Here is a 12,005-nt window from a genome sequence, read left to right on the forward strand (position 1 = left end):
GATCTATACTTGATTATGCGTGTGTAGTGTGGGACCCACACCAAGAGTACCTTATAGAAAGATTAGAAAAGCTGCAAAACCAGGCAGCGCGTTTTGTTACCAACAAGTACGACCCTTTTGCTAGCATCTCGGCGATTAAAGCTACCCTGAACTGGGAACCACTGCAGTTCAGACGTGAAAAGTTAAGGTTAAAATTTTTCCACTGCATTTTCTACAATCGTACAGGTAACGACAAAAAACGGAATCTTCTCGAGCCAAACTACATATCACATCGTCATGATAATCCAAAAAAAGTGCGAGAGTATTCCCACAGTACAAATATTCTTGCAAATTCTTTTTTCCCTAGAACAATACGTGACTGCAATATGTTGTCAGAGGAATTGGTTAGTCTTCAAAATAACTATCTTTTTTTCTCCCGCTTATGATCAGTGTGGTGTTCGTTTTTTTTTTTTAATCACTACGAATAAGTGCTTTTCAAAAAGTGTATGGATGTATAAATGTATTTGTATACTCTGTTCTGTACATGTTGCATGTCCCCCCTACAAAAATTCCCTCGTGGCGATGTAGGTATCTTGTAAATAAATAATAAATAAAACCGAGCGTGAGTCTCACAGCTCCCTCTGCTTTTGCCGAACCCGCTGCTAAGCTCAAGGGTGTCTCGGCGGGCCTAACCCGGATTCTCCTTCTCCGGCAGGCCTCAAATATTTTGTCTCCTATTAGAGACACCGTCGAGCCTGTGTCGACCAGTGCAAAAAGTTCTTGACCGACTAATTGCACTCGCATGAATGGGGCAGACGAAGAGGGGTCTCCCTGCGCCCTGCATGCGGAGGGGGCCAGTTGCCCGTCGACGCCAGCTTCGGGGTGCCCTGGGGGCTCCCTCGCACCTCCTCTGCCTGGCCCCCCCTTCTCGCTTCCCGCCGGCGACGACAAGCTACCGCCCTTCACCGCCGCCGGCGATCCGAGTTTCCCTGCGTGCTACGCATTTTCTCGGAGCATTGACGGGAAAAGTGGCCAGGCTTGCGACAAAACCAGCACAAGCGGGATGTTTCGTCCTGCCTCCCTCATCCGTCGCCTGCGTTGCTTCCGACCGAGGAGTTTGTGGGGCCGTTATCCGCTCCCCCTCCCGACCAGGCGCTACCCGGTTCAAGCGATTCCTCGGGTCTCGGCAGCAACCTGTAGCGAAGCTCGGCGAGTAAATCCGCCTGGATTACTCGCGCTTCTTGTGCGAGGGCCTCCAAGTTGCGAAAACTCCGGCCCCGCAGGTACGGTCTGAAACACACGCCTGCCTGCACACGCGCGCTACCTTTACCGCGTCGGCTGCCTCGGGGTCGGCCCGTTCGTACAGCTCCTGCATCGCCCGCACATACTCGAGGAGGCTCTCCTCAGGGTGCTGCGTGCCAAGGGCAAGCTCGTCCCTCATACGGTGTTCGTAATCAGGTGGCAGGAATTCAGCGCGGAAGCGGTCCTTAAAATCTGCCATCGACTCGAAAGCCGGTTGGCAGCGCCTCCAACACGCAGCGCTTCCTACCAGTGCCACGGGCAGGACCTGCCTCAGCAGGTCATCATCCGATGCGCCTACCGCAGTCTGATATGAATCCAGTTGCTGCAGGTATTCGCCAACGGATTTCCCGTCTCCGTAGCCGGAATAGGAGGGAACCTCGATATTCAAACGCGGCTTCGAGATTGGCACTACAGGACCCGCGGTGGGAGCCGCTGGCCCCGAACCGAGCATTCGGGTCATCTCCGCGAACATCCCGGTCATCTGCCTCATCATTGAGGCCAGAACTGCGGGCTGCAACTGACCAGCAGCCTCCTGCGCAGCGGCCGCTGAGTCTCCCCGTGAGCCCTGCGGCTCCTCCTTCTCTCCCGTCTCTCTCCGTGTGGTAGGAGCCATTTCCAGCGAACTACCGTACAAAAAGCTGGCTCAACCACGCTAAACTGTAGACGCGATGATACAGAGCAAGCCGCGCTAACTACATACGCAACGCTACAAACACACCCCACACACAAATCTACAATGGAAGCAAAAAAGGAACGTCAAGATAATACATAGGACCAACGGGGCTGGACTACAGCCACATTAAAATACAAAAAAAAACTACAGTAGGGACACGTCAAAATACACAAGCGACTAATATCCCTACAAACGCTACATACACTCGCAATGTAACTACTTAAGCCGTTAACCAAACAACAGAAAAAATAACACAAGAAAAACTTCAGGCGTGCACCTACACGGCTCAAAGCCCTGGTCTCCCACTGCCAAAATGGCGCTTCCTTCCCGGAACAAAGAAATGCCGTCCCAAACCGCAGTGGGCCCCTTCCCGGCAGCCGCAGAGAGCAAATGTCCACGGGTGGGCTTGACATCAGCCCCACGTTCGGGCGCCAGATGTAGGCCTGCTCTCTACGGCATGCCAAGGAATGAGGCACACTGCGGTTGCGTGAAAGAACTCTTTACTTACATCCTCGTCCGGGCATACACACGCACACACCAAAAACACTCTGCTCCTCCCGAGTCCCCGCACGCTGTTCTTCAGCACCACCGCCCGCTCCTTCCCATCGCTGCCTCTGCCCGTGGTGTCCGCCAGCGCCATCTCTCGGGCCCCGACGTCCCCAGGTCCCGCGGCAGCACAGCGTGCGCGGGGGGATCTCGGAGGCCATGCGCGGCCGGTGGGTGTCCGGCGGCGGAGAGGGCCCGAGGAGAGAGCTCGCGGCGAGGGGCGCCGAAGCGCTCCCCACAATACATACATACATACATACATACATACATACATACATACATACATACATACATACATACATACATACATACTATGGGATCGCCTTACTCGCTCAGCCTGGCAAGCGGGCTTCGCCTAGCGGCTCCCGCGCGAGAAACTTAGCGATCCCAACCCGCGGCGCGCTGGACAGCGGCCACGGCGGGTTCGGGCGAAAACGGAGACCTGAACTCTATGAAACACATTTATTAAGCAACTAAAAAGTACAAAAAAAAACACGCTGGCTAATCTTATTAGGCTAATATAAAAAGGAGAGAAAAGGTCGGTCAGGCTTACCCGGGCTGGGGGCGCTCCAACGGAGAACAAAGACCCTGGTCGACGGAGCGGGGGTGGCCTACGTCCGCTTTCCTCCGTGGTCAGGACCCGAGAGGGCGTCCCCTCGGGTTTTTTGGCGGAAAACAGAAGACGACACCACCCCCCACTTCCTCCGCTCCCTCGACGGACAGCAGCGCACCCCGCGGGCTACGCGGCGCACGGGAAAACGAAACAGCCGTGTCTCGCCTCCCGCCGCTCAGGCGCGCCGCGACACCCGTCGCGAGAGCGGGACCTCCTTGGAGGAATGCGGGAATAATTCAGCATTCCCACAATACATACATACATACATACATACATACATACATACATACATACATAGGAAAGCAAGTTCTCTTTGCTGAAACGTAGGCCACAATCGTGCTTTTACCTTGTTCGAAGTTTTTCTTCTCTTGTGTTCTCTACCATCTTCAAAGTTCTACTACATACATACATACATACATACATACATACATACATACATACATACATACATACATACATCATTCATACATACATACCAGGTTGTTGAATCGTAACCAAACCGAACCGAAAACCAGAACCGAACCGGTATTTTTGCCGGAACTTGACTCGAACAGTAATATTTTGAGCCCGCTGAACCCGAACCGGAACTGAACCTAAAAAATGAAGGAAGCTCACACTGGTGCGTAAGACTTGAAGGTAAAAAAGCTGTATGCAACGTTTGCGACCATCACGAATGTTAACGTCCACGATTGCAGCAGATTTGCTTCAACTTCGGGGCTGCAACGACCTTTACTCCATCATTCTTGCTACAAGTGTGAGATTTTCTTTTTGGGGGGTGGAGGGTGGCGTTGAGGTTTGCGGGAAAGGAAAAATGGACTGATAATCATTGGACACCCCCTTGGAGGGGCGTACTCCTTGGCGTGTCTTTCTCATTCCGAGCAACTGCTGCCAAGATTACGGCAGCCTCTGCCGTCTTTCTCGTTACGAGCAAGTGTTTCCTAGATTGCGGATAACGCTACAGTTCTTCTTGGGCCAATCTTCGCCAGTGTCCCTATGTGAGCATGTTTGGCTTAACAAACGCGCGCAGGGGACGCTGGACGGGCGTAGCGATGAAGGTACGCATTAGTGCTAGCGGTTTTCTTGGTTTTTTAACTGCCGCGAGGCCCCCGCTAACGTGCGCGAGCTCGGCAATTTTTTGGTATTTTAATTGCGGGCACAAAACATTAAGATTTGCTAAACACCTTCGCTGTTAAAAATAAGTAACTGCTACGGGTTCACGATGAGACGCTTCTACCATCCTTTGTTGATAATGTGCGGTCAACGCAAAAAACAATTTAAGTACTTTTTCTTTCCAGAGCAATACCAACAATACTAACGCTGTACACGTCGTAACGGCATGATGAAAGTTCTGCGCTCAACTTTTGCTATGATATGTTTTTGCTCGCATTGCATGCGATGGGCAAGGCTGGCCAAGACACACCTGCGTCATCCTACAGGTGATATGCCACATCGAATTTGTTTTTCCCTTGCACTGAATGTATGTGAGCAATCAGGCCGCAAGATTGTTGTTTGCGCAACGGCGAAGGCCCCAACCCTAAACGTGTCTCGTTGTTGAATTCAATAATTTGCAAGAAGGGTCGCACATCTAGACAACGTAAGTACTTGACCAACGTGATTCGCAGAAGGGGCTCAGTCACTAAGCCGATGGAAAAGATCTATGTAGAATCAAAGTCCGGACGTCCGTTTTTCTAATGTCGACAAAAAACAAAAAAACGCCCATGTGTGGTTATTCCCAAGTAGTCAAAATATACTGGCTATTTATTTATTTTATCCATTTATTTATTTATTTATTGGTAACACCCTCACGGCCAATGGCATTATAGAGGGGAGTGGTTGGATTTATAAGCATAACGAAAAAAAAGCAGCGAACGAAATACATATCAAACAAACATCTTTATACAAAATTAGGTAAAACAACAACAAAAGAAACGCAGCAAGCAAGCGTAACTGCACACAACAAAGCATTATTAACACAACGCTAACTATGGCATTTTCAAAAAGCGTAAGATTTACAGTGGCTGCTGTAGGTGAGGGAAAGTGATTCCATTCTAATGACGTACGGGCAATAAAAGACTAAGAAAAAGCGTTGGTCCGGCTTGATGCTATGCCTACTTTGTGAGCATGATCAAGGCAAAAATAAACGTAAAATGGAGCCAAAATCAGTTCTTTATGCAGATGTTGGTGATGAAATATTTTGTGAAACAACGAAAGTCGAAAAATTTTATGTTGAACAGCTAGGGATTTAAGGTTATACAAACTTTCATAAAAGGTTGTCAAAACTTTTCTGCCGCCCTCCAATGTGTGGTGGGCCTCATAGCACAGGCATAGCTGATGAGCATCAAACGCGCCAATCTTTTTTGACAAGTGTGTATATGGGGGAAAAGAAAAATAAAAGGCCCAACACTCGGTTTCAAAGTATTCCCCGCAGATGTCATGCAGGAATAATTTCTTCTTGTTTCCGCTGCCTTCAGCCATCGAATGAGTAAAATAGCAAGACGTAGCAGACGTTTCTCTACACGTCCATTCCCCTTGCTCGACCTCTCACATACCCGAACTTCTGATCACTAGGAAGGCGGTGATAGCCATCTGGCTAATATAATCGGTAATTTTTTAGGACGCGTAGAGCGCACAAATTTGTGCCGGCCATTCGGGGACTCACGTTGGCGGCTGTAGTTTGTTACAAACCTAAGATGTAACCGCAATACAGCCAACAAGGTCCTATTTCGTACAATGTAGCTAGTAAACCACACACATTCGGCTACATGTTTTAAGGCATGCCATGAAGGACAACCATGGCTTCGATTTGTGACTATGAACAAAAAGGGAAAATGGCATTATTATGGTGGTTTTTAATATGGCGTAAAATGCCCGAATTAGCTTGAAATCTGGTCAATGTTAAAATTTAACCATTTCTTCCACGTGATCTAAAATTAGCACAAAGATTTTAAAATCATGATAGAATAATACCACGAATTCGAGCTCCCTATATTTGTTCAGAAGAACAAAGGATAGTACCCGGATTATTGAAAATTTTCTAAAAGGCGTCATGTTTGTAATTTTCTACTAGGAAGGTTTGTTTCTGCAAGCCGAAAGTAAATATCTTAACTTATTTAAAAAGTACTCCATAGTGTCCACAGACAACAGAAACAGCGGCGATAGGGCTCCAGCACCTATTTTGTATAGGGGAAAGTTTTGAATATCGCGTGATTCAACCAGCCTGCCCGTGACCCTTTCTGCATTTGGATTTGTTCAAAAAAAATTCCTGCAGAAAAGTACCTCAGGCATCTAATGCCGTGTACAGAAACAGCTATTTAAAAATCATTCGTCCATATGAAAAATGTCGAACTTACACACCATCCCCGTTAGCCGAAAAAGCACCCCAACTAGCCCGACACAACATCACATAAGGGCTGCGCGAGAAAGTGGATGGTGGTATTTGTTAATATCTGCTCCCTAATATCTGCTCCATTTGTATAAATTGTCTGAACCAGCACCATTGTTATTGGGAAAAAGCAGCATTTACAATTTTTTTATATTTAGCTTTTCATCATCATCATCAGCCCATCTACGCCCACTGCAGGGCAAAGGCCTCTCCCATTATTCTCCAATTAACTCGGTCCTGTGCCAACTGTGACCAATTTATCCCAGCAAACTTCTTGATCTCCTCTGCCCATCTAACTTTCTCCCGCCCCCTGCAACGCTTGCCTTCTCTAGGGATCCACTCTGTTACCCTTAATGACCAGCGGTTATCTTGCCTTCGCATTACATGCCCTGCCCACGTCCATTTCTTCTTCTTAATCTCTACTAATATGTCCTTAACGCGTGTTTGTTCCCTGACCCACTCCGCTCTCTTCTTGTCCCTTAATGTTACACCTATCATTTTACGCTCCATTGCCTGCTGAGCCGTTCTCAATTTAAGTTGAACCCTCTTTGTGAGCCTCCAAGTTTCTGCCCCGTAGGGGAGTACTGGTAAGATGCAGCTGTCATACACTTTCTTCTTCAGCGGCAATGGTAGGCTGCTATTCATTATCTGAGAATGTCTGCCATATGCACCCCACCCCATCTGATCCTTGTAATTATCTCTGCCTCATGGTTGGGATCTGGGGTCACAACTTGGCCTAAGTATATATATTCGCTTACCACTTCCACTGCCTCGCCACCTATCTCAAACCGCTGTGCTGTCCCGAGGTTATTCATCATTACTTTAGTTTTCTGCCTATACTTTTCAGGCCCACGGCTCTACTCTGTTCGCCCAGTGCGGAAAGCATGCTCTGCAATTCGTCCCCCGAGTTACTTAGCAAGGTAACGTCATCAGCAAATCTGAGGTTACTGAGGTATTCTCCATTAACCCTTACTCCCACCTGTTCCCAATCCAGCGTTCTGAATACTTCTTGTAAACATGCTGTGAATAACATAGGACAGATTGTGTCTCCTTGTCTGACACCCTTCCTGATAGGTATTTTACTGCTCTCCTTATGGAGGAGCCTGATGTGTATGTCGCCACCTTGCGCAGCTTCCTCAAAAGTCGACCACGCTCTTCCTTTGCAGCCATTGTCGCAGCGCACAGGGCTAAGGTACCGTCAGACTACACGCCTGCGGTCACACCGTCCTCCCCGTTGTGGTGCCTGGCAACACCTGACATTCGCCTGCATGTTCCGGGCATTTGAAAAAAGGCCGACTTACCACAACTGGCTCTCAGACAGTTTTTTATGCAGTTACTGTACGAACAACACAATGACCGGAAGCATGTATACACAGACGGTTCTGTGACGTCCTCGAGCTCGGCAGGTGTGGTGGTTACACCATCAGAATCAACCAAGATCCGATTCCATGTCGCCCATGTGACGAGCTCGACGGCTGCTGAACTTGCAGCCATCCGTGAAGCTCTTCAATACATCATGGAAGCTTCTCCCCAAAAATGGTCCATTCTTACCGACTCCAAAGGCGCCCTGCAAAGCTTCCGAGCAGCCCTGCGCTACGGTCCTTTGCACCAACTAGTGACAGAAATTCGGGAATTATTTCACCAGGCTGTCATAAAGGGCCATAATATTGTATTTCAGTGGCTGCCAAGTCAATGTGGAATCATTGGCAATGTCTCGGCTGATGCAGCTGCCCGGACAGGCCATGACAGTGAAAGGACCATCTTGCTTCCGCTTGCAAGGACTGATGCCGCTAGGCTGCTTCGTCAGTTCGCGCGGAGGACCTCCATTACTTAATGGAATACACCGGACTCTGTGCACCCGCGCCTCCACAACCAGGACCCTCTACTCCAGCGTCGTCTTCCGTGTGGGCTGACTCGATCACAGTCTACTTTACTTTGTAGGCTGTGGTTGGGAGTGGCCTTCACGAAAGCCTACTCCTTCCTCATCGGGATGGCCAGTAGTGCCCACTGCGACGCCTGCGAGGTTGAAGAGACAATCGACCATGTGCTTTGTTGTTGCCCCGAGTATTCATCGGAAAGACGCGTTTTGGCAGCCGAGCTCAGAAGATTGGACAATCAACAGTTCAAGCTAGAGACTATTCTAGGACAAAGACCCCTACAATCGACTTCGCAGAAGGCAACAAAAGCCCTTTCGCGTTTTATGACGGACACATGTTTAGCTGAGAGACTCTAGTGCCCACGAAGGGACTAAAGTGTGCGCGCGACCCCGCTCATATCCCCCCTTTTTCCCCTGCCATCTCTTTTATCCCCTGAACACCCCTTCGCCAGTGCCGAGTAGCAATCCGGGCTCTAAACCTGGATAATCTCTCGGCCTTTCCTTTCGCTTTTCTCCTCCTGCTCCTCCTTATGGAGGATCATGGTAGCTGTGGACCCATTGTAGATATCCTCTAGTATTCTTCCATAATGCTCATCTGCCCCCTGGTTCCGTATTGCCTGAATGACTGCTAGGGTTTCGACCGAGTCAAATGCTTTCTCATAATCTATGAAGGCTATGTATAAGGGTTCAGTATACTCAGCGCACTTCTCTATCACCTGATTGATCGTGCGAATATGGTCCATTGTTGAATAACCTGTGCGGAACCCTGCTTGTTCTTTAGGTTGACTGAAATCTAAGGTTGCATAAATTCTGTTAGCGATTACCTTTGCGGTGATTAGGCATTGCGTATACAGGTTTGGCAGTTTTACAAGTACAATTTCTCCGCCATTCTTCAAGAGGTCTGCTGTTATCTGATCCTCACCACGTGCTTTGCCCCCTTTCATTTCTTTTAAAGCCTTCCTTCCTTCTTCGGTCGTTACTGGTGGGATGTCTATCTCCTCTGAGCTACTGTCTCGTTCGGCATTGTCCTGGATGTCCCGGCTACTGTACAGATCCCTATAGAACTCCTCGGCCACTGTGACTATTTTATCCCTATTTGTGATGACATTGCTTATCTGTGATGACATTGCCTTGCTTATCTTTAAGTCCATCCATCTGATCTTTCCCCACGCCAAGACGCCTCTTCACAGCTTTGAGGCTTTCCCCGTTTTTTACAGCGTATTCGATCATCTCCATATTATACTTCCGTATGTCAGCTGTCTTACGCTTATTGATTAACTTCGAAAGCTCCGCTAGTTCTATTCTGTCAGTTGCGGTATAGATTGTCAATGTTTGCCGTTTCCTAATTAGATCTTTCGTCTCCTGTGAAAGTTTGCCAGTATCCTGTCTAGCCATAGTGCCCCCGACTTCTACTGCACACTCCGTGATAATACGTGTAAGGTTGTCGCTGGCTTCCTGTGTCGTAAGCTCGCCTTCCTCGGTAAGAGCTGAGTATCGGTTCTGCAGCGCTATTCTGAATTCTTCTACTTTATGCCTTACTGTTTGCTCATTTATCGGCTTCTTTCGTAGTAGCTTGTTGCGGTCCCTCCTCAAATCTACCCTAATTCGAGATCTTACCATACGGTGGTCACTGCACCTTACCCTTCCGAGTACTTCAACATCTTGCATGACGCCAGGGTAATCGCATAATATGAAGTCTATTTCATTTTTATTTAGCTTTTATGGTCACTTTAAACTGTAAATTTAAATTTATCTCATAACTTAGCCCGTTCAACCGAATAGCGAACGGATTCAAAGCTTCCGATTCAGTTCGCGATCCGGTTCAGCACGTATTTTAGTTGAACCAGATTTGAACTGGAACGTAATAAATTCTTCTGAACACAACATTAAACCGAACGAGTATTTTTTCACGTTCGACACACTGATACACACGCATACATACATACATACATACATACATACATACATACATACATACATACATACATACATACATACATACATATACATGTGTGCGTGGATACATACATACATACATACATACATACATAAATGCACGCACATATACATACATTCATTCATACATACATACATATATGCATGCATGCATGCATGCATGCATTGAATGCATGCTATGTATGTATGTATGTATGTATGTATGTATGTATGTATGTATGTATGTATGTATGTATGTATGTAGTTATGAATGAATGTATATATTGTGGGCATTGGGGGTGTACTGTTGTGATATTTATGCGTGGAAGCGACGTGACCATTGTTATATCTAGTGTGGAACACGGCGGGTCAATCCCTCTGTTCCTTCTACCCATCCAAACCCATCGCCACTGTCATCTGTGTATAACCATCATCATCCCCGGACAGTTCCGTCTTTCGGTGGCCTGTGCTCGGGAGCCTAATTAAAAAGTGGTCCTTCAGCTCCTCGGAGCTCTGTCTCTCAAGTGGTGGAGGTGCGGCACATCATTAAAGGGGTCTCCTCTTTTGCTTTCAACGCTATGGCGATCCAAAATCCCGCTACCGTTGCCGATGTGCGAAGCATTTGTCAGCGCCTTGACCAACTTCAGGCTATCCGACTCCAACCCGATCCCTGGAGCATCGGCTCTTCGGGGAGTACAGAGCTGCGTTCTTTGATTCGGACCATCATTCGCGAAGAGTTACAGCAGCGCGATGCACCCTGTCATCACAGCAATCCGGTCAATGACGTCCACGCACAAGGGCTGCGTGACATAATTAGAGAGGAGCTCGCAGCTGTGACAACCATTCCGCAGCCCAGCCAGTCTGCTTTACTCCACGTGCCTACATACTCGAAAAGCTGCTTCAAGGCAACCTGTGTCCACAGAGCACATTGCACCTCCAACTCCTCACGGCCACTTGACCGCCATTTCTACGCCTTCCGCTCCACCGTTTTTTCGTTCAACGTGGCGAGCACCGCGTCCTATAGATGACCGGCCTGTCTGCTACTACTGCGGCATCCGGGGGCACATTTCTCGATTTTGCCGTCGACGGCAGCAAGACTAGAGGCGCGGCTACGCCCCTTACGAGAGGGACTACTACAGACAGCTACTCTCCTCGTCAGCATGCGAATTCATCATCTCCTCGCCGCCGATCACCGCTTCCTGACACCAAAGACCTTCCGCGGGACTCCCGGCCCTCTCGCCGTCGTTCTCCTTCGCCCTTCCAGCGCGCTTTGTCTCCTCTTCGTCCCGTTTCCAATACTTCCAACCAGCACCAGGAAACCTAGATGCTGCAGTTTTTGGAGGTAAAACTGCATCACCTGGAACGTCCACAAGTCCTCCCGAACTTCCGTCTAATATGTTGTCTGTCTTCGTCGAAGGAATTCAAGTGGAAGCGTTAGTTCATACCGGAGCAAGTATTTCTGTAATTCATGCTGATTTGTGTTCACGTCTTCGCAAGGTAAAGACTCCGTATACTGGTCATTGCTTACGTGGCGCTAATGGGAATGACATCACACCTTTGCGATATTGTACCGTGCGTGTTTTGATCGGAGAAGTCCACCATCACATTCAGTGTGCTGTTCTGTTCCCCTGTGCCCATAAACTCATCCTTGGTTGGGACTTTCTTTCTTCTGCCTCGGCTGTTATCTCCTGCCGTCAAC

This window comes from Haemaphysalis longicornis, unplaced genomic scaffold (assembly GCF_048455015.1).
Source record: "Haemaphysalis longicornis isolate Haplotype H1 unplaced genomic scaffold, Haemaphysalis longicornis Haplotype H1 scaffold_3, whole genome shotgun sequence".
In the NCBI taxonomy this organism is placed as follows: Eukaryota; Metazoa; Arthropoda; class Arachnida; order Ixodida; family Ixodidae; genus Haemaphysalis; species Haemaphysalis longicornis.